Genomic DNA, 18,750 nt, shown 5'->3' on the forward strand with positions numbered 1-18,750 from the left:
CTCTTCATTATTCCCAAAATTGGCCTTGTATACAATTACAACACTAACCAACTCAATAACTACCGATTGTAACTATATTGTAACTATCTAACAGTTTCCTAACTAACTGACACTAACAACTCACTCAACTGCACATGCCTCTGTTTAGCACCACTGCACACACGCCTCATCATAACAGTAGGCATAGCTCATCACACTATTAGGCACCTCCCACACACACCAGCTACGGAGCCAGCTATTGGCATATCAAACACACTATTAGCATAACACTACACAGCTAGCACAACACTACACAACCAGCACACCTAATCCAACAACCCAACATCTTAACAACTCCTCCCTCCTTAAAACAACTTGCCCACAAGATTAGGGAATTGTTGTTGAAGGATAAGCAAATCCTCCCAAGTAGCATCATCTGCATTTTCTCCTTGCCACTGAATCAGGCGTTGAGTTATAAGCCTATTTATAAGCTTGTGGGACCTGGTTTATAGAACAACAACTGGTTCAGGTGCAAGAATGCGATTAGAGTTCACTGATGGAAGCAAGGCAACAGCCACATGATTGTGTCCAAGCTTAGCCTTCAAGCAAGAGACATGGAATACTGGATGTATGGCAACATTAGATGGTAAGTCCAGCCTATAAGCAACCTCTCCAATTTTCTCCAACACCTGGTAAGGACCAAAGAACCTAGGGGAGAGCTTATGAGAAGCTCTGTGAGCCACTGATTATTGCTTGTAAGGCTGTAGCCTTAAGTAAACCCAGTCACCAACATTGAAAGCTCTCTCAGATCTGTAAAGGTCACTTTGTTGCTTCATACGAGCTTGGGCATCTACCAAGTTTTGTCTGAGTAGGGTTAAGATCTGCTGCCTGGATTGAAGGAGAGAATCCACAGGTGCCACTTGAGTTGTTCCAGGAATGTAATCCATCAAACGAGGAGGGGGAAATCCATACACAGCCTCATATGGAGTTATTTTTGTAGCTGAATGATAATTGGTGTTAAACCAATACTTAGCTAAGTAAAGCCACTCAGACCACTCAGTAAGCCTATCTGCAGAAAAAGATCTCAAGTATTGCTCTAGGCATTTATTCACTACTTCTGTTTGGCCATCAGTTTGTGGATGATATGCTGAGGACATGGCAAGTTCAACCCCTTGTAATTTAAATAGCTCAGTCCAAAATTTAGCAGTGAACACTGGGCCCCTATAAGAAACAATGGAGGTTGGCATACCATGCAATTTAAGGAAATTTTGAGCAAACAAGCCAGCCACCTTAGCAGCAGAAAAAGGATGAGACAATCCAATGAAATGGACATATTTAGTAAGCCTATCCACAATCACCATTATTGTATCCAACCTCTAAGAAATAGGTAAGCCACTTACAAAATCCATACTAACAGCAGTCCAAGGCTTATGAGGAATGGGAAGAGGCTGTAACAACCCAGCTGGCTTACAAGTTTCATACTTCATTTGCTGACAAACCCCACACTCTCTGATATGGAGCTTCAAGTCTGATTTCATCCCCACCTAAAAAAAAATCTTGTTTTAATCTATGAAAGGATTTGAGAAAGCCATAATGGCCACCCAAAGGACTGTCATAGACCAAGTGAATCACCTTGGACTTCAAACTACTTTGTGGATCTAAATAAACCCTCCCTTTGTACAAAATCAACCTATTGTGCAAAGAAAAGAACTTAAGGCAGGTTGAACCAGATTGTAGCTGTTGTAGCAGCTGCTGCATCACAGGGGAGGACTGATAGGTAGCCTTCAACTCTTTAATCTAGGAAGGGCTGGGAAAAGAAATTAGACACAAACATGGAGAGACCATAGTAGAGTTAGAAACAGCTGAATCCTCACACCTCCTAGACAAGGCATCAGCTACCTTGTTCTCACACCCTTGCTTATACTCTACCACAAACAAATACCCTAGCAATTTAGTTATCCATTTTTGTTGGGTAGGAGTAGCAATTCTCTGCTCTAGGATGTATTTCAAACTTTGTTGGTCAGTTTTTATAATGAAGGGCCTGCTTAAGAGATAAGTTCTCCATTTATGTACTGCTGTGACTAGTGCCAAAAATTCTTTTTCATAGGTAGACAATTGTAGTGCTTTGCCCTTAAGAACTTGACTATGAAAAGCAATTGACTTATGATTTCGCATCAAAATAGCCCCTAAATCACTACCTGATGCATCACACTCAATAATGAAAGTTTGATTAAAATCAGGTAGAGCTAGGACAAGAGGTTTACTTACAGTTGCTTTGAATTGGTTAAAAGTTGTTTCAGCTTCAACAGACCAATTAAAGGCATTCTTTCTAAGCAAAGCAGTCAGGGGAGCTGCAATCTGTCTATAGTTCTTGATAAATTTCCTATAATATCCAGTCAAGCCCAAAAACCCCTTCAAAGCCTTGACAGAAGTAGGAATTGGCCAAGCCTCCATTGCTGCAGTCTTCCTTGGATCTGTGCTCACGCCCTGGCCAAATATGATATGCCTAAGATATTCCACTTCTGAGCACCCAAATGCATATCTACTCTTCTTAGCATACAACTGATATTGCGGCAACAATTCCAAAACTGATCTAAGATGCTGAAGGTGAAGCTCCAAGATAGGACTGAAAACAAGAATATCATCAAAGAATACTAGCACAAACCTTCTCAAATAAGGCCTAAAAACATCATTCATAAGGGATTGAAAGGTAGATGGGGCATTAGTTAAACCAAATGGCATAACCAAGAACTCATAATACCTATCACGGGTCCTAAGGCAGTCTTCGAAATATCCTCCTCCCTCATACGAATTTGATGGTACCCTGATCTCAGATCCAACTTGGAAAAAATGGTAGCACCAGCAAGCTCATCCAATAACTCATCAATTACAGGTATGGGGAAATTATCCTTGATGGTAGCTTAATTCAAAGCCCTATAGTCAATGCACATCCTCCAAGATCCATCTACCTTCTTTACCAACAAAACTGGAGAAGAGAATGGACTGTGGCTAGGCCTAATAGAACCAGCTTCCAACAAGTCAGCAATGATCTTCTCAATTTCAGTTTTTTGAAAGTGTGGGTACCTATAAGGCCTTTGACAGATTGGAGTAGTACCATCCTTTAAAAGGATTTGGTGTTCATGCCCTCTAGAAGGAGGCAATCCAGTAGGTGTACCAGAACCCAAAGAAACTATCTGCAAAAAAATTCCCTTACTGACAAGCTTCCTAAAGAAGTGATCACCTTCTTGGAGAGTGGAATTAGTAGGATGCAACCCAAACAATGTAACAGGTCTGCCAAGATGCATGAATTGCATTGACAATGCCAAAAAATCCCACTGTATCATACCTAAAGATCTTAGCCATTGAGTCCCTAAGACCAACTCACAGTCTCCTAAGGGTAAAACATTCAAATCCAAAAAGAAGACATGACCTTGCATAACCACCTTAACATCTACACAAACACCCTTAGTCTTGATTGTTTCCCCATTAGCCACCTTAACCTCAAATGAAACAGTAGGGTCCAATTGTAGTTGTAATTTGGAAAGAATGGCAGCATTAAAAAAATCATGAGTGCTGCCAGTGTCAATCAAAATGACAACCCAATGACCATTAATTGTGCCCCTAATTCTCATGGTACTAGGTGAAGGACTACCTAGAAGCGCATATAGTGTAATCTTTGGTTCAAGCACATTATGTTCAGACTCCACAGATGCAAGATGAGGCACATCAAAATTATAAGCCAATGCACTATCACCCTCATTAAGCTCTACCAATTGTACACTAGAGCTAGGCCCTTGAAAGGGATAAAGACCTTCCAATAGAAAGAGTTTAGCAGACTTACAATGGTATCCAGGTTGAAATTTCTCATCACAATTAAAGTAGAGTCTTTTCTTCCTTCTCTCTTCCATCTGTGCTAGTGATAACTTCTGTAGAGGCAACTTGAACTTGGAATCCAGCCTAATCTCCGGTCTTAGTCCAAGAATTGAAGGCTTAGTCACTTCTTGTGAAGATGATTTTAGAAATTTCTTGCTACTCATCACATATTCCTCTTGAATCTTAGCCAAACCAAAAGCCTCATTGAGAGTTTTTGGATTAAGCATTTTTACAGGCAATCTAATTTCATCTCTAAGGCCATTGAGAAAACAGCTCAATTTGTGACTTTCAGACAAATCCCTAATTCTGTTTGAGAGGGCTTCAAATTGGCCTTTGTAATTAATCACATTACTGGTCTATCTCAACTTTGTCAAAGCCTTCATAGGATCTTCAGAGGCAGACGAACCAAACTTGATTAACAAGGCCTACACAAAACTCTCCTAAGCCATAAATACCCCTGATGCTTCATAATCTTGGAATTATACTAGAGCCTCACCATCCATATGAAAAGAAGCCATCAGAAGCCTCTCACTCAGTGGGGTGTGATAGATATTGAAGTACTGATTAGCCTTGTATACCCAAGTTACTGGATCATCTCCTTTGAATCTTGGAAATTCAAGTCTCACACTTTTAGCCAAACTTTGTAATGGCAGAGACATAGCTTGGGATGATGGTGTACTAGGAGATGATGGTTGTTGTCTCTTATCTTCAGCCTTTATTAACTTCTGCAATGCAACATTGATGGCATTCAACTGCTGCGTGATTTCTTGAAGAGAATGGGCATGGTGGTCTGTGATAGTACGTAAGGATGCAATGGATTCATTGATGTAGGTTGTAGATCAAGTTTCAGCCATGGTCGCAGGAAAGAGGGCTCTGATACCAATTGTTAAGAACTGAATTACAAAAAGAAGGAATGGAAGAAACAGAGAAATGGGAAGAAGAAATATGGGTCACTTCGAGGGGACCACCTCTAACAGAGTAAGAAAAAGAAAGGAAAAGTAAAGAGTCAGAACAGAAAGAATAGTATTGAGTAATTCCAAGCCCTCTTCATTATTCCCAAAATTGGCCTTATATACAATTACAACACTAACCAGCTCAGTAACTACCAATTGTAACTATATTGTAACTATATGTAACTATCTAACAATTTCCTAACTAACACTAATAACTCACTCAACTACACATGCCTCTGTCTAGCACCACTACACACACGCCTCATCATCACAGTAGGCACAGCTCATCACACTATTAGGAACCTCCCACATACACCAGCTACGGAGCCAGTTGTTGGCACATCAGACACACTATTAGCACAACATTGCACAGCCAGCACACCTAAGCCAACATACCCAGCATCTTAACAGAAGACGAGTCATTCAACTCATTTTATGGGAAGCTAAATGAAGTGGTGATTGGTAAAATTACTCCAATTCTGATTCAGAAGAAAGTTGTGATGGAGAAGGAAATTACTTCGCATTTATGGCCATTGCACCTGTGGACTCATTGGGAAGATTTGAGCCTTCTAATGGAAAAACTCGGTGAGCACACCAAAGTAGAGTTTATGGGAATTGGGGAAGAATCCGATGATGAAGATGAAGGAACCAAGGGATTGCAAGAATCCTATAATTCTCTTCTTGAGAAGACCGGAGAGTATGCTAGAGTGGCTAAGGCAGCCATCAGAAAAATGAAGAAAGCTGAACAAGACTACAAGAACATACTCGTGAGGTATAAAGAAACAAAGTGTGAAGTTGAGGCACTAAATGAAGAACTAACCAAAGCCTACTCCAAGATCAAGTTTCTTGAGCTTGAAGTGATTCAAGCTAATGCTAAAGTGGAGTGGGTTGCCTCCAAGAAGCTTGATGAAGTGCTTGCTCATCAAAAGCCTTTTTATGACAAAAGCGACTTAGGATATACCGGAGAGAATAGTTCAAGTGCCAATGTGTCCAAGGAGATGAAGTTTATTAAGGTTAAGGAACCAATGGTAGCAACTCCAAGTATTGAGAATGTGAAGGTGGAGAAGAAGTCAAATGGAACTGCTCAAAAGGTCTTGACAAAGCATCAAAATCCACTTATGGCCAAACCTAAGGCAAAAGGAAAGTCTCTCCCAAAGTCTCAAAGAGGTCCTCAAGTTCAACATTTTTGCCACCATTGCAGAGTCTCAAAGGCTATGAGGACAACGAAATGGGAATTGGAACGCCAAGCAATCAAAAGGGCGAGAACCTGATTCTGGTTTTAATGATGTGATGTAGATAATAGATACCATCACTTCTTGTTTAGCAAGCTTCAGCCAAAGGTTTGAGAATCACAACTCCAATATCCAATCCTCTAGGGATATCAACCCAAACACACGTGCCGTATGGGTGAAGAAGGGTACACATGCATAAGCATTTGACTATGTCCATGCATCAATTCTTCCTATATGTTGTGACTTTGGTTGGTTGTTTGCTTTTTTTTTTTTTTCATTTTAGTATGTTTCTTTTCAAGGTTGTTTTGCGCTTGTTTTTTCTGATCTTACTTTTCATATTCTGTTTTTTAGTGTGTTTGAAAAATTCAAAACCCATAAAAATTGAAAAATCTCCAAAAAGTTTGATCACTTGTTGTAAGGTTGAATTTATTCAATCATGTGTTGGCTTTATTCTATGCCAAATTTGCTTGTAATTTAGCAATTAGATACCCTATATTTAGGTGGGAATTATGTAAAGGTAATGTGTGAGAGAGTGTGAAAAAAACTCAAGATGTGTGCAATTCAAAGGAGTCTCGCGACTGGATCTCGCGACTGGCTCGCAATTGGCTCGCGACTAGCAAGTCGCCAGAATGGTACACATGTGAAGCATGTAGAGGGAGTTGAAAGGTCACGCCAGTTGGAGCACTACAGGACAAAACTTCCAGTCTAGCCAGGCAATTAGCTCGCACTCAAACTCGCGACTCGTTCCAGTTGCGAGGTTGAGTCGCCAGAATGCCCTATTTGGTTGAAACATGACTTTTCACATACCTCATACACACCGCTATAAATACCCTTATTCCCACGAAATGTAAAGAGCTTCTAGAGAGAATTTTGAGAGAGAAACCCTAGAGAAAAACAAGATTGACTTATCCACAATCTTCATCATTTGATTCTCCAAATTCCTCTACTCTCACCTTCTCCATTGACATATCCTTGAGAGGTACATTTAGCCAAATACTTATCTCACCATACCCATATCAATGAGGAGGTATTTTGGTGTTTGGGAAGCAGTTTAGAAAGGACCAATTCATTTGGTTGATGCAATGGGCTATTGCGGGATCCGGTAAGCTAGAGAAGACAAGGTTCGGCGTAACCTAGGGCTTAGGTGCACTGGGTAGATTAGGCTTGGAGGGTCTTCTGCTATTCATGTATCCCAACTTTATTCTCTAGTGGATTATTGACCGCTTGGAGGGCGGCGGAGAGGTTTTTCGCTGAGTACTTCGGTTTCCTCTTCGATAACACATCACTGTGTTATCTTTGTGTTTGCATCTCTCTTCCCTTACTCTTTACCTTTTAATTACTGCTGTGGTTGTGATTAATTTTGGTTTGGAGTGTTTTACCAATTTGGATTTAGCTTATATTCATCTTTCCACACATATATTGTTTGTGTATAAGCTTGTGTTGGTAATTTTTAATTTGGGGGTCTAAACGTTCATTGGTGTTTTATAGACTAATTGAACTTTCACTTGTGTTGTGTATTTCACATATGAGTTTGGCCTAGTACCTTCGTACTAATGGCGTAGTACATTTACGAGCTTAGCTTGTCTTATATGCATATCTATCTTTGTAGGAAAATTCTTGACATCTATGTGTGATTGCTGTAAATCGATCTTCAAGCTTATCATAAATGATTAGTCAATAGTCTTGATGGTTTTGATACATGCATTGACTTGTGCTTATATATCTTCCCACACCTTTATATTTTGGCTTTATAGCTCAGCCAATGTCAAATCTCGAAAAGAGATAATGAGTTGCAAAAGTCATCACACATACTAGTATTTGACTAGGAAAAAAGGAAAGTGACTTGTATTGAAATGTAGGTGCCTGAAAGCCAAAGGCTTACTCACAAATTTGAAATATCCAAAAATTTCAAGCATTGATCTCAAAATGAGACGTATTGTTCCTAAATGATCAAAAGTTACGAGTTGAAAAAAGCCAAAAGTAAAGCTTCCAAGATATGTGCTCTCCCAATGGAACAGATCCTCTCCATTTTATGTTCTGAAGCAAATTATTATGGGGCTTTTCAAGGACACTCATTAACATTTACTAACTTATCAAAGGAGGAAAAGAGATTATGACCTCCTTACCACTTACCAGAGCACTTTGAAGATTTCTTATTATCTTTTCTAGAAAAATTAGGCCTTTCTTTTTCCTCTTTTCCGTGCAGGAGCTTTCTTTTTTAAAATCTTTCTTAAAATGAAAGGTTTACGAAGTAAACATCACACTTCAACCAAATAAAATAAATAAATAAATATTTAAATCCCAAGATATGAAGAAACTTTTGCAAAGATCAATACACTTATGTTTGTTATAGAAATTCACCTGTTAAAACTCTTGAAGATCAATGTTCTTTTCAAATTCAATAATATTTTGAGCATTAAATAGGTTAAGCTCATTATGAATTTGGTAAGTTGCTGTGCACTTAAGCACAAATCGCTGTAGGCAAAGACAACAAGCATGTAGGAAAAAAAAAAAAAAAACTTTGTTACATGACCACAAACATGGAAAAATGAAGGAAAGGATAACGTGGTTTTCAAATCCACTAGTTTCATGTCTAAATTTTATTTTGAGAATGTTTAATGTCTAACTTACTAATAACAAAACACACACAAAAGATGGAAAAGGCATAAAGGATGTTTTACCAAAAATGAACAAAAGAATGATTAGTTTGATTAATCACATGAAAATTTGAAATAGGTGGATAAGGCATATCTTTCCTCTCCATAGAGTAGTAAACTTTAGCTAAAAGAAACTAAGAGCTGGGTTTATATATGCAAATTCAAAAAGGCATTCCCAAACGTGGCATGAATCCCAACAAAACTACTACAGGCAAGATGTAATAGAGTTCTTTCTTTTAGATTGAGCTGATTTGAAATGTGGACAGTATATGACAATTCAGCATCTCCTTCAACATCTCCTGATAGCCTGCAACTTAACACAATCAGAATCAAGTCACTCCATAAACCGTTATTATGAGAAATCTTCAAGACAGGTTCATTAGAAAATGAACTTCAACGTTTGTAATGTTGACTACTAGCAAGCCATGCATCAAACTCCTGAGCCTCTAACCTTTTTTCCCTCAACTTTTGAAGCATCCTTTCGGATACACACATTGGTGCTTGCCTGGTGCTATAACCAATGTCAGCTTATTATGCCCTTCACACCTTATGTCTTGCATCACAAAATGAAAGATAGCCAGGATTATATACGAAGAAAAAAAAGACATGAGTCTAAACAAAGTAGGAGCACCAAGAATTGAACAAGCTGCTATTTGTTGAAGAAGAAGACCAGCAACAGAGGTATCAGGAAAACGACACCGTAAGAGATAACACCTGCTGTCAATAACACGTGTGATCACTTACTCAAACGGTGCGTTTATCAAACTTGAGAATTCATAATGCTGTCAAACGGTGCGTTGCATCTCCAGTAGCAAGGCAACGGTTAAATGGATTGAAAATCAGTTATGGCACGTGTAGAGAGCAGTTATGCCACGAACTTAATTAGAGCATCTGCGCGGGAATTTCTGTTGAAGCTATTAGAATCTTCTAGAGATTATTTATGTGTAAATCCTGTGACCAATGAGAATTAGAGAACTATTATTAACTAGGGTTGTATGATATATTTTTCATAGTTAGGAGGACTTGGAGACTAAAACTACAACTTTGTTGGAAAGAACTAGCTTTTATTATTATTATTATTATTTTTATTATTATTTTATAATCCATAGTTACACTAAGGAATGAAGAATTTGTACCCTAGACTTTTCAATCATTTGAAATATTAAGAAATGATAGTTGAGCTACAAGACATTTTTGACTTGTAAAGAACTTAATGGAGTGAAGCACATAATATATGAAGAACCAATAAGAAAAAACAATTTCATATATAAGTATATTTTTGTACTCATAGAAAAGTTTCCTTATTGTAATTATTTGTAATCAGTCTATTAATATTTGTGAAGTATTTTTTAATGAAACAATACATATAATAATCCACTAGGATTTAGGGCCAACCCAAATTATTGGGATTAAGGCTTTATTAATTGTTGTTGTACGTATAATACTCCACTAAACTCACTCAATTAACAACAACTTCCTCATAGAACTTTTTAATGAACCCAGCATCAAAGCAAGAAGAACAATTAGTCAATTGGGATCACCTTCTCTCTTTGTCTTTACTATTTTGGCTTTTTATTATTCATTTTTCAGTAAAGTACGCTAAGAATTGTTGAACTTTTATGATCTTGTAGTAAGACTCCTTTAACTTTTTTTTTTTTTTTTTTGCCCAATTTAGTACATAAATCTTGATACTGTAGTAAATAGATCCCTTCTCTCAAATTCTCAACTGTCCATCTATTTCACCTCTTTCTTTCTTTTCTTTTTTTCTTTTTTTCATCCAAGTTATTAATAAATCAAATGATGGAAGGGGTCCATTTGCTGCACATTAAGGCCCGTTTAGTACAAGATTTCTAATAACATTGTTGTTGTTTTGTAGAGATACGTGTGAGTGAAAAAGTGTGTGAAAATACGTGTAATATTGTTTAAACACTGAAAACTGTAGATTGAACAACAGTACCAAACACCCCCTAGGTGATTCAGTGCAAAAAATGTTAAAATAAACGAAAAATGGAAAGAAGGTTCCATCTATTATTCTACTATAGTCTGCAATTACACAAAAGTTTTGGAGGTCATAGTTCATTTTATCCCCTTTTTTTTTTCTCCTCCTATTTGTGTGAGTGCTTGGGAGAGGTCTTAGCTCACAAACAGGGTAAGTTCGCCCCCACCCCCCCCCACCCCCCTCCCCAAATATTTGAATTAGTCCAATGATACTATTAAAAAAAATAATTGGTCTAATAGTTATAAAGACATAACTTTCTTATTCTTAATTTTATTTTTTATTGTAAAATATGCTCTTATATTTGTTAAATATTTGATAAAGTTTGGCACCGAACATGTTTAAATCTATCTTTTTCAACCCATTATATGGTGATTAAAAAGTTGTTGACTCATTAAAAAAATATTGTCATTAAAACTACACATGAAATGTCTTTTTAGTTATCACATAATAGGTTAGAGCAAAATAACTTCAAATATGTTTGGAGATTAACTTATTCCTCTAAGTTTTGAATTATTCATGTTTATTAAAATTTCATTAGTTCAATTGAAAGATTTTTGACTTACTTTAGCATAAAATTTGATAATTTGTATTGAAAATGAAAATTTTAAAGATTTCACTATGAAAATGGTAAAAATGAATTTATTTTATGAAAGATTACCATCAAACATAATTTTGATAGAAAATATTGAGCTTTTTTTTTTTTTTTTTTTTTTTGTTGGGTATGAGTTTATATATAACTTATCAAATTAAAAAGTGTGTGTATATATGTGAGTGTATAATAAAAAAAATGTGTGTGTGTGTGTGTGTGAGAGAGAGGTTGTCTTGATAAATATATTAATATCACAACTTAGCCCCCCACCCCCCCCCCCCAAACAAAAATTTATGGCTCCACCTCTGTTGGGCCCACTATTAACATCATTTTTTTCATTTACCAATAATCACGTGTCACATTAATAGTTTGTAATTTTTTTTTTTTTTTTTTTTGTAAAAAAGTATGTATCTCTAGCATTTTCCTTGTTGAAAAGGGTTTGGTAGTTTTTGCCCACGGTTCCACCCACATGGAAAGAGGAGAAAGTTCCTAGAAGAATATGAATTAGGTTTCTTCAAATAATAGTTGGTCAATTATTTGGGATTGAAAGATTACCCATTGTTATGTATTGAGAATTTGTTGTTTTGTGGGCGTGAGAGAGTTATTGGGTGTACTCGGGCTTTAGGATTGTGAGTTTGTGTTTGTGAGAGGTTTTGTTTATGTTGGTGAGGCTTTGTGAGTATTTTCATGTGAGTTGTGAGTATTAATTAATGTCGTTCTAATTCATATCATTGGTAGTGAATATTTTAATTAGTGTTGCCCGTGAATGTAGGTATCACAATAATTGATATTAGAGATTTTGTTGTTGAACAATATGTGTGCTATTTCTTTTCTCAAAAAAAAAAAAAAGTGTGCTATTTGAAAATTATTTAATTTATGAAAAAAAAATGTAATTAGTGATATTTCCTTGGAAATCAGTAGGCTGATGAGTCCCGGATGCTGATGATCTTTGGGCTTGAACCTGAAATAGAATACTGAGTCAGAGGGGACCGGCCAAAAGTCCTCCGATGATGAAGTTAGTAAACTTGAAATTCTCTGTAAAAGGAAGTGTTTTCTCAAGTAAAAAATGTCTGAATGAATCACCTTTCGGTAGAAAAAACCTTATATAGTACCTGTCAAAGGTAGTTATCTTCCCAATCGTTGTAAGGTTCGAAAGATTCACATATAACTTCCATAACTAACAAGGAAGTCATACCTTTTGGGGTTTGTCCTTGAAAACCGTTCATTGAGTGAGGAATTTGTAGCCTTGACAGGAAAACGAGTCCAAGTATGTTTAAGACATCGTAATCTTGTCCAACCAATTTTCTGGATGGACGAGATTATTCTGGATGAATAACCTGCATGCCTTCCTTGATCTTCTTAGGACGAGCCATATGGACAAGATTGGGAGTTGCGCATTTTATAACACCATCAATTAGTATAAGATTTTTTTTTGAGAAAGTAATTAATATAAGATTTAGTTTTTATAAGAAAGAATAATTGTAACTAATGTTACATACTCTTAAAATATGAGGTTTTTAAAAAAAAAAAAAAAAAAAAACTCTCTTTTTATTATGATACATTCCATATCAATCATAGTGGATATTTTGGTTGGTGTTCCTCATGGACGTATGCTAGAAATCAACCAACCACATTAAATATTGTTGTCTCTTTGGGAATGTTTTATTTTTCTTGTTCAAATGAATGCACTTCCACTAACCCCAAATTACAGTAATCTATATTTATATCTAAATCTAAATCAATATAATAAGAGAGGTGCTACGTACACAACATTTTCACAACAAATCATAGGTGGTTAGTTGTTATTTGTTCTAATTTAAACCTACCACTGAAATTACTTTTCTACCCCACCAATAACAACTTGTCACATAGAATTTGTTGTGAAAATATTATGAAAATGTTGTGAACTTAACATTTCTCATATATAATAATATAAAAGCGAAATGTCATGCTTTTCGTTTACTAATTCACTTAACTATACAAATTTATCTTGTGATTACTTTTGAAAACATTGAAAACACGTGTCTTTTCATTTTGTGGATTAAGCCTTTGTTTGGTTTGATGGAAGAGGAAGGAAAAAAAAAAAAAGGATTGACTTTCCTTTGTTTGGTTAGAAAAGAAAACAAAAAGAAGGAAGAATGGGAGGGAAAAATGCTTTTGTAGAATCCATTATTTTTTTCCCTTAAAATGATCCTTATACTCTCAAAAGGTCTTGTCTATTTTTGTGAAATGACATTTATACCTCACATCTTTCCTTTGTGTTTCTCTTCGTATCCAAACACACTAGAGGAAATACTTTCTTTCCCCCACTTTTTTAATGATCATATTTTTCATGCTTGCATTATTTTTCATTTATCAAATCTATATTAATCTTGAAATTTATCAAATCTATGTAATTTGAAATGAATTTATGCATTAAATTTTTCACAACTTATTATGTTTAGATTACCATTATTATTATTGTTATTTAATAATTAAATAACTTATAATTAATTAATTAATTAATTATCTCTTTCTATTTTTTCTCAAAAAAAGAAACCTATCTAATATTAAATACCATATCACATGATTACATTCCAAAAAAAATAAAAAAACAAAGGGATTAACTCAATTTTATTTCAACCTACTAATTTTAAAGTCCACACATTTTCACACCCAATTGATTACTCAACTTCAACCGTTCTTCTTATCAAAAACAATAAAAAAAAAAAAAAATTTGAGACACGTTATTCTATTTACTTACTTCACAGTTACACATTTGTCACATCAGAGAAAATAGAAGAGAGAGAGAGAGAGAGGGAGAAAGAACGCAGCAGAGAGAGAGAGAGAGGGAGAAGGCCGGTGGAGATCAAGTCAAGAGAGCCTATACCACCGTCAGACCAGTTTTCCTCCGAAAACATTACCGGTAATTTTTTAATTTTGTTTTATAAATTTTGCCCCTTAAATGTGATTTAGGGTTATGTTTGGGAGTGTTTTTCTTTTGAACGATCAGCATAGTCTGATGGGTTTGGAGCCTGTGGTGGGTTTTTTCAATTTCAATCAAAACTCTATCTTCTAACTATATCCTGTGGTGGGTTTTTCTTTATTTATTTATAATGTTAAGATAGTTTTAAATTTGTGGTTGAAATTTGGTTTTTATTTATTTATTTTTATCTTGGGTCTCATACTATTTTTCTCATTGTTCAATCAAAATGCAGAATTTCAGTTTCAGGGTCATCAAAGCTGTTAGCTAATATTCTGTACTCATGGGTCTATCTGTTGGGAACTTAATTGCTAGATGGGATGAAATGGTAAGTGCATTTTTCTGAATCATCATCTTTTTGGGTTGCTTGGAATTAACTTATTCTATAGGTGTTCTTTTGGTGTTGCATGACATATGCTTGATGAAATTCCTATTAAATTTGATGTGAGATCTTTTCACTCAACCTTTTTCCCCCCTTATGTTGTGATAAATCTGAGTAGCTATACTATGGTTGTAAAAAATTAATTTTTTAATGGAAATTATTAATTTGGTTATAGCAGAAAATTTTCTGATAATATTTATTTAAATCTAAAATTACATGTTCTTTTGGTGTTGCATGATATATGTTCAATGAAATTCCTTTTAAATTTGATATATGATCATAAATCTGAGTAGTTATACTATGGCTATTTAAAATCAAATTCTTATCATATGGAGATTAACCCAAATACTCAAAAGAAAGCCAATTCTAAGCAGAACAGAAGAAGAAGAAGTCTAAGCCAAAACTACTCGACTCTCCTCTATTCCCCCCTCCTTCTCCCTCCATCCAAACTTAAGAAAGAAAATCTCAACCAGAAATGAAAAACTACCTTAATAAAATAAAATAAAAGAGAGAGAGAGAGAGAGAGAGAGAGAGAGAGAGAGACAACAGTAATTTATGAGTTATTCTGGTTATATTCTTGCAAGCAAAAAAATGCGGTTAGGAGATGTAGTTTTGATTGATTTATTGAAATACGAAATAGAGAGCAATGCCCCCAATAATTGAAATTGTCAAATTCTGGTGATACTTGCACAATTAGTCTTCAATATGAACGAACTGATTGACATATTCTTGATGACTTAAATTAGTATATAATTTCATAATTATAGTCTATAGAGCATGATTCTTCCTTTACATAAGACATATATAAATTATTTTGTGATTGTAGACAACTTAACTACTTGTATGACTCCATGAACTGACTAGTATGTTATTTTCTTTGATATACAACAAATTTTGTGTGCGTGTATTGTTTATAGGTTTAATTTTCTTTCTTGCTTTCTTTGCACTGCCTACTCATTTTTAATTTTTTTTTTTCCTTGCTTGTTGTGTCTAATTTTGCTTATTGTTGACTTCTTCAAAGAGCAGTATTTACCAAGAAAATAAAGAAAAAAAGAGAAAGGGAGAATGAGGCTGTGGGTCATAAGCTTCAGCCACATCCATTAGAATTTGAAGTTGATTTATGCTTAAATGTTTTTTAGAACAAATAGCACTAAGTTATGTTTGAATTATTTTCAGGGACTTCCAATCTATCCAATTTTGGGGATGTTTGGAGCAGACAGATTTGATGCTATTCTTCTTCCAGGCTAGATGAGTGATCAATAATAATAGGTAGGCTTTTTATTTCTTTAATTTTTATTTTTTAATTTATTGTTGTGACTTGATGAGATTGTTCTGCCTTTTTGTAAATAGTTAGCCATTTGCTCTAACCTCTAAATTTGGAATGATGTCTGGGGCTATATAATGGTTGTTGGAGCATCAAAGCCAACTATAGTGGCTGGTGTAGATAGGTTTTCCAGTATGAAAAAGTAGAATATTGGTGAGTTTTAATTAATTTCAATTTATTTATAATGCATAAATTTTGTGCTACACATTCTCGAGCTTATGAAGTGTTGGGTAGTGCTTATGAACTATTAGTTAAGTGTTAGCTAATAGCTAGAAATTTGCTAAGTAACTCACACTTGGACTATATTGTTTAGTTTAGTCATTAGTGTTAAAATCAAATTCGCCATAAAACTTTGTGTTAAGGGTTCTAAATACTGTGCTAGGGTGTATTTAGCATATTTCAGTTTCAACTTAATCACTAAATCTCTCCTCAAATGATCTTAGGTGTAAATGGCTGGAGGAATTTAGTTTTGTTTTTTGGGGGGTCTCAACTAATAAGATTTGTTCATTTATAATTTTTTTTTTTCCTGCTATGAATAATTACATTTTTTTTTTTTTTTTTTTTTTGCCGGTAAAATGTACATAGGTTTGACTTGCCTGCACAAACCATCACCCTAGATTTTGAGAAAGATCTGCATTTACTGAAGGTGTGGTGAACTCTATTTTTGTCTATGTAATTTGTTTATGTGGCATTGCTTTTCAATTATACTCAAATTATTCTCTATGTAACATTTTAATTGCTTCAAATTTGTTTCATTTTTGTGAATTTTCTTATTATTTCAATTTTCAAACTTATGTGGTTAGGGAATATGCCATTACGCAACTTGGGTCACAGTCATGCAGCAATGGAACTAGGGAAATATTTAAATGCCTGTCTCTTTGTAATTAAAATTATAGCTTAAAGTTTAATTAGATCTTACGCTTCTACTTAAGAGATTGTTTGGATTTAGATAATTCACAATCTAGAAAATTATAAATGAAGTAGAACGTAGGGTATTTCCTATTAATGCATTTGATATATTCAATAATGTATGTGTAGCCATCAGCCTTTGGTTGGATCCATGTTGAGCATTCGAAAATTATTTCCTGTGTATGGAATGTAAAAAGCTTTTACTTACCAAAAAATAATGTTTGTGTATAATTTGACTCTAAGTGGGTAGAATAACAAACTGAAACTGAAAGCTGGTTGATTTTCCACGAACTGGAATTGATATACAACAGTATGGCACTAGTAATTGTTTTTCCACCAATGACTTTGACTGGGTTGCTGATTCATGCCTTTCTGTAACTTTTAGGCAACATTCTTGGTGAGAAGGGTTTACCCTACACTCTAAAAATATGATTTTCCAGGGATATAAGTGATATCTTTTAGTCATATACTGCCAACTACGTTTCTTGTAAAATGGCATCGGCATGGTCAAGTGTAAAACTTGGGCTGGACTTGAAGTAATCATGATGGTAGTATCTTGGAATCTTTGATTTGTTGCTCTATCTAGGATGTTTATAGATTCAATTTCAAAAAGATGATTCAGAAACTCAACTTCACTCAAAAAGCTTTGTTTGCATTATATTACTTGAATGCACATGATTCTATTTTCTTACATGAAATTCACATCAAGAATTGATTGAACATATCTTAATTTAAGATGTGCTTTTCAATTATGATGTGCTCTTACTTTGACCAAAGTGAGCGTTATCTTATGATAACATGTTCCATATATAAGATTAGACTTTGATGGGAATCAATTAAGGTCAAGTCATCAATGACTTGAACGCATCCAAAGTACTTCAGCAGGAGAAAAGCCTAAGAATGACAGTATACATGAATAGTATCCATCCATTAATAATAAGATGTTTTGGTTGGAGGAAAATCCTCCATGGACGACCAAGTGGATGGATGACCAAATTTTACTTGGTAAATCCTACAAGAAATTCTCCAAAGGTTCCACATAATCAGACCATGACACAATGCTCCTAAAACGTGGAGGGAACTCCTCAGATTCCGCTCCACAAATCCCATTTTCTCCATTAACCGCTCACATCACCTATGATGGTGGTGGATCCAAACAAGTAGACCCACTTCTAACTCTCTATAAACGGGACAAGTCCCATCCACCCAAGGTAAGTTCGGCAATTGAGAGTTTCCCATCCTTGTGTTCTAGAGAGAAAACTGACTTAACCATCGGAGGGTCCTTGGCCGGGTAACACCGGTCACCCTTGACATTCTTTTCTTTCTTTTTAGGTCCTAAAGCCATTACCATAGCCCAAAGCATTCTAGCCTACTGTTTTCTTTGCATTCATCAGACTTAATTCATCTTAGGATTTCTTTGGAGTTGAATAAGTTTGACTCAAACAATCTCCCATTTACTCTTGAATTATGCTAGAGCTCATTTAGATTTTTAGTCATTTTATATCTATCTAAATAATGGAAAGTTATACAATACTTTTTGAGCAATGCTCTCTCCTCTCACATGAATGACAAGACCTACCATGAATTTAATTAGTGAGACTTATTGTTATGTGAGGGGAAGAAACATGGCTCTTGTGAAGCTTATTGTGAAGCTTCATTTTGTTTTTTTGGGATTTGGATTTGGATTTTGAGGGTTGGGGGGGATAAGTTGTTGTGAAGCTTGGATATACATGTAGTGGTTTATGGCTTTATCAAGTTAATAGGACACTTTATTGACTCTGATGGTTCATTTGCTTGGTAGGAGTTTAGATTCTGTAACTTAATTATATTCTAAATTCTTTTAAAAGAAAGCTCCATCTTGATTTCTGAATTTCTTCTTGTGTTCATGATT

The 18,750-nt window shown here is 35.2% G+C and overlaps 1 long non-coding RNA gene across 3 annotated transcripts in view; it reads left to right on the plus strand.

Annotated features, from left to right (window-relative positions):
* LOC126720630 (uncharacterized) overlaps positions 1-18,750 on the plus strand; it is a 51,550-nt gene that overhangs the window by 31,893 nt on the left and 907 nt on the right. For 2 of the 3 annotated variants that reach the window (XR_007653557.1, XR_007653556.1), the window contains exons 3-4: positions 15,803-15,895; positions 16,536-16,596. This is a non-coding gene — a long non-coding RNA (uncharacterized LOC126720630). Of the gene's footprint in view, positions 1-15,802; positions 15,896-16,535; positions 16,597-16,753; positions 18,749-18,750 lie in introns of those variants that run through there. The other variant, XR_007653558.1, reaches the window with a different exon arrangement.

Source organism: Quercus robur, chromosome 4 (assembly GCF_932294415.1).
Source record: "Quercus robur chromosome 4, dhQueRobu3.1, whole genome shotgun sequence".
NCBI classification, from domain to species: domain Eukaryota; kingdom Viridiplantae; phylum Streptophyta; class Magnoliopsida; order Fagales; family Fagaceae; genus Quercus; species Quercus robur.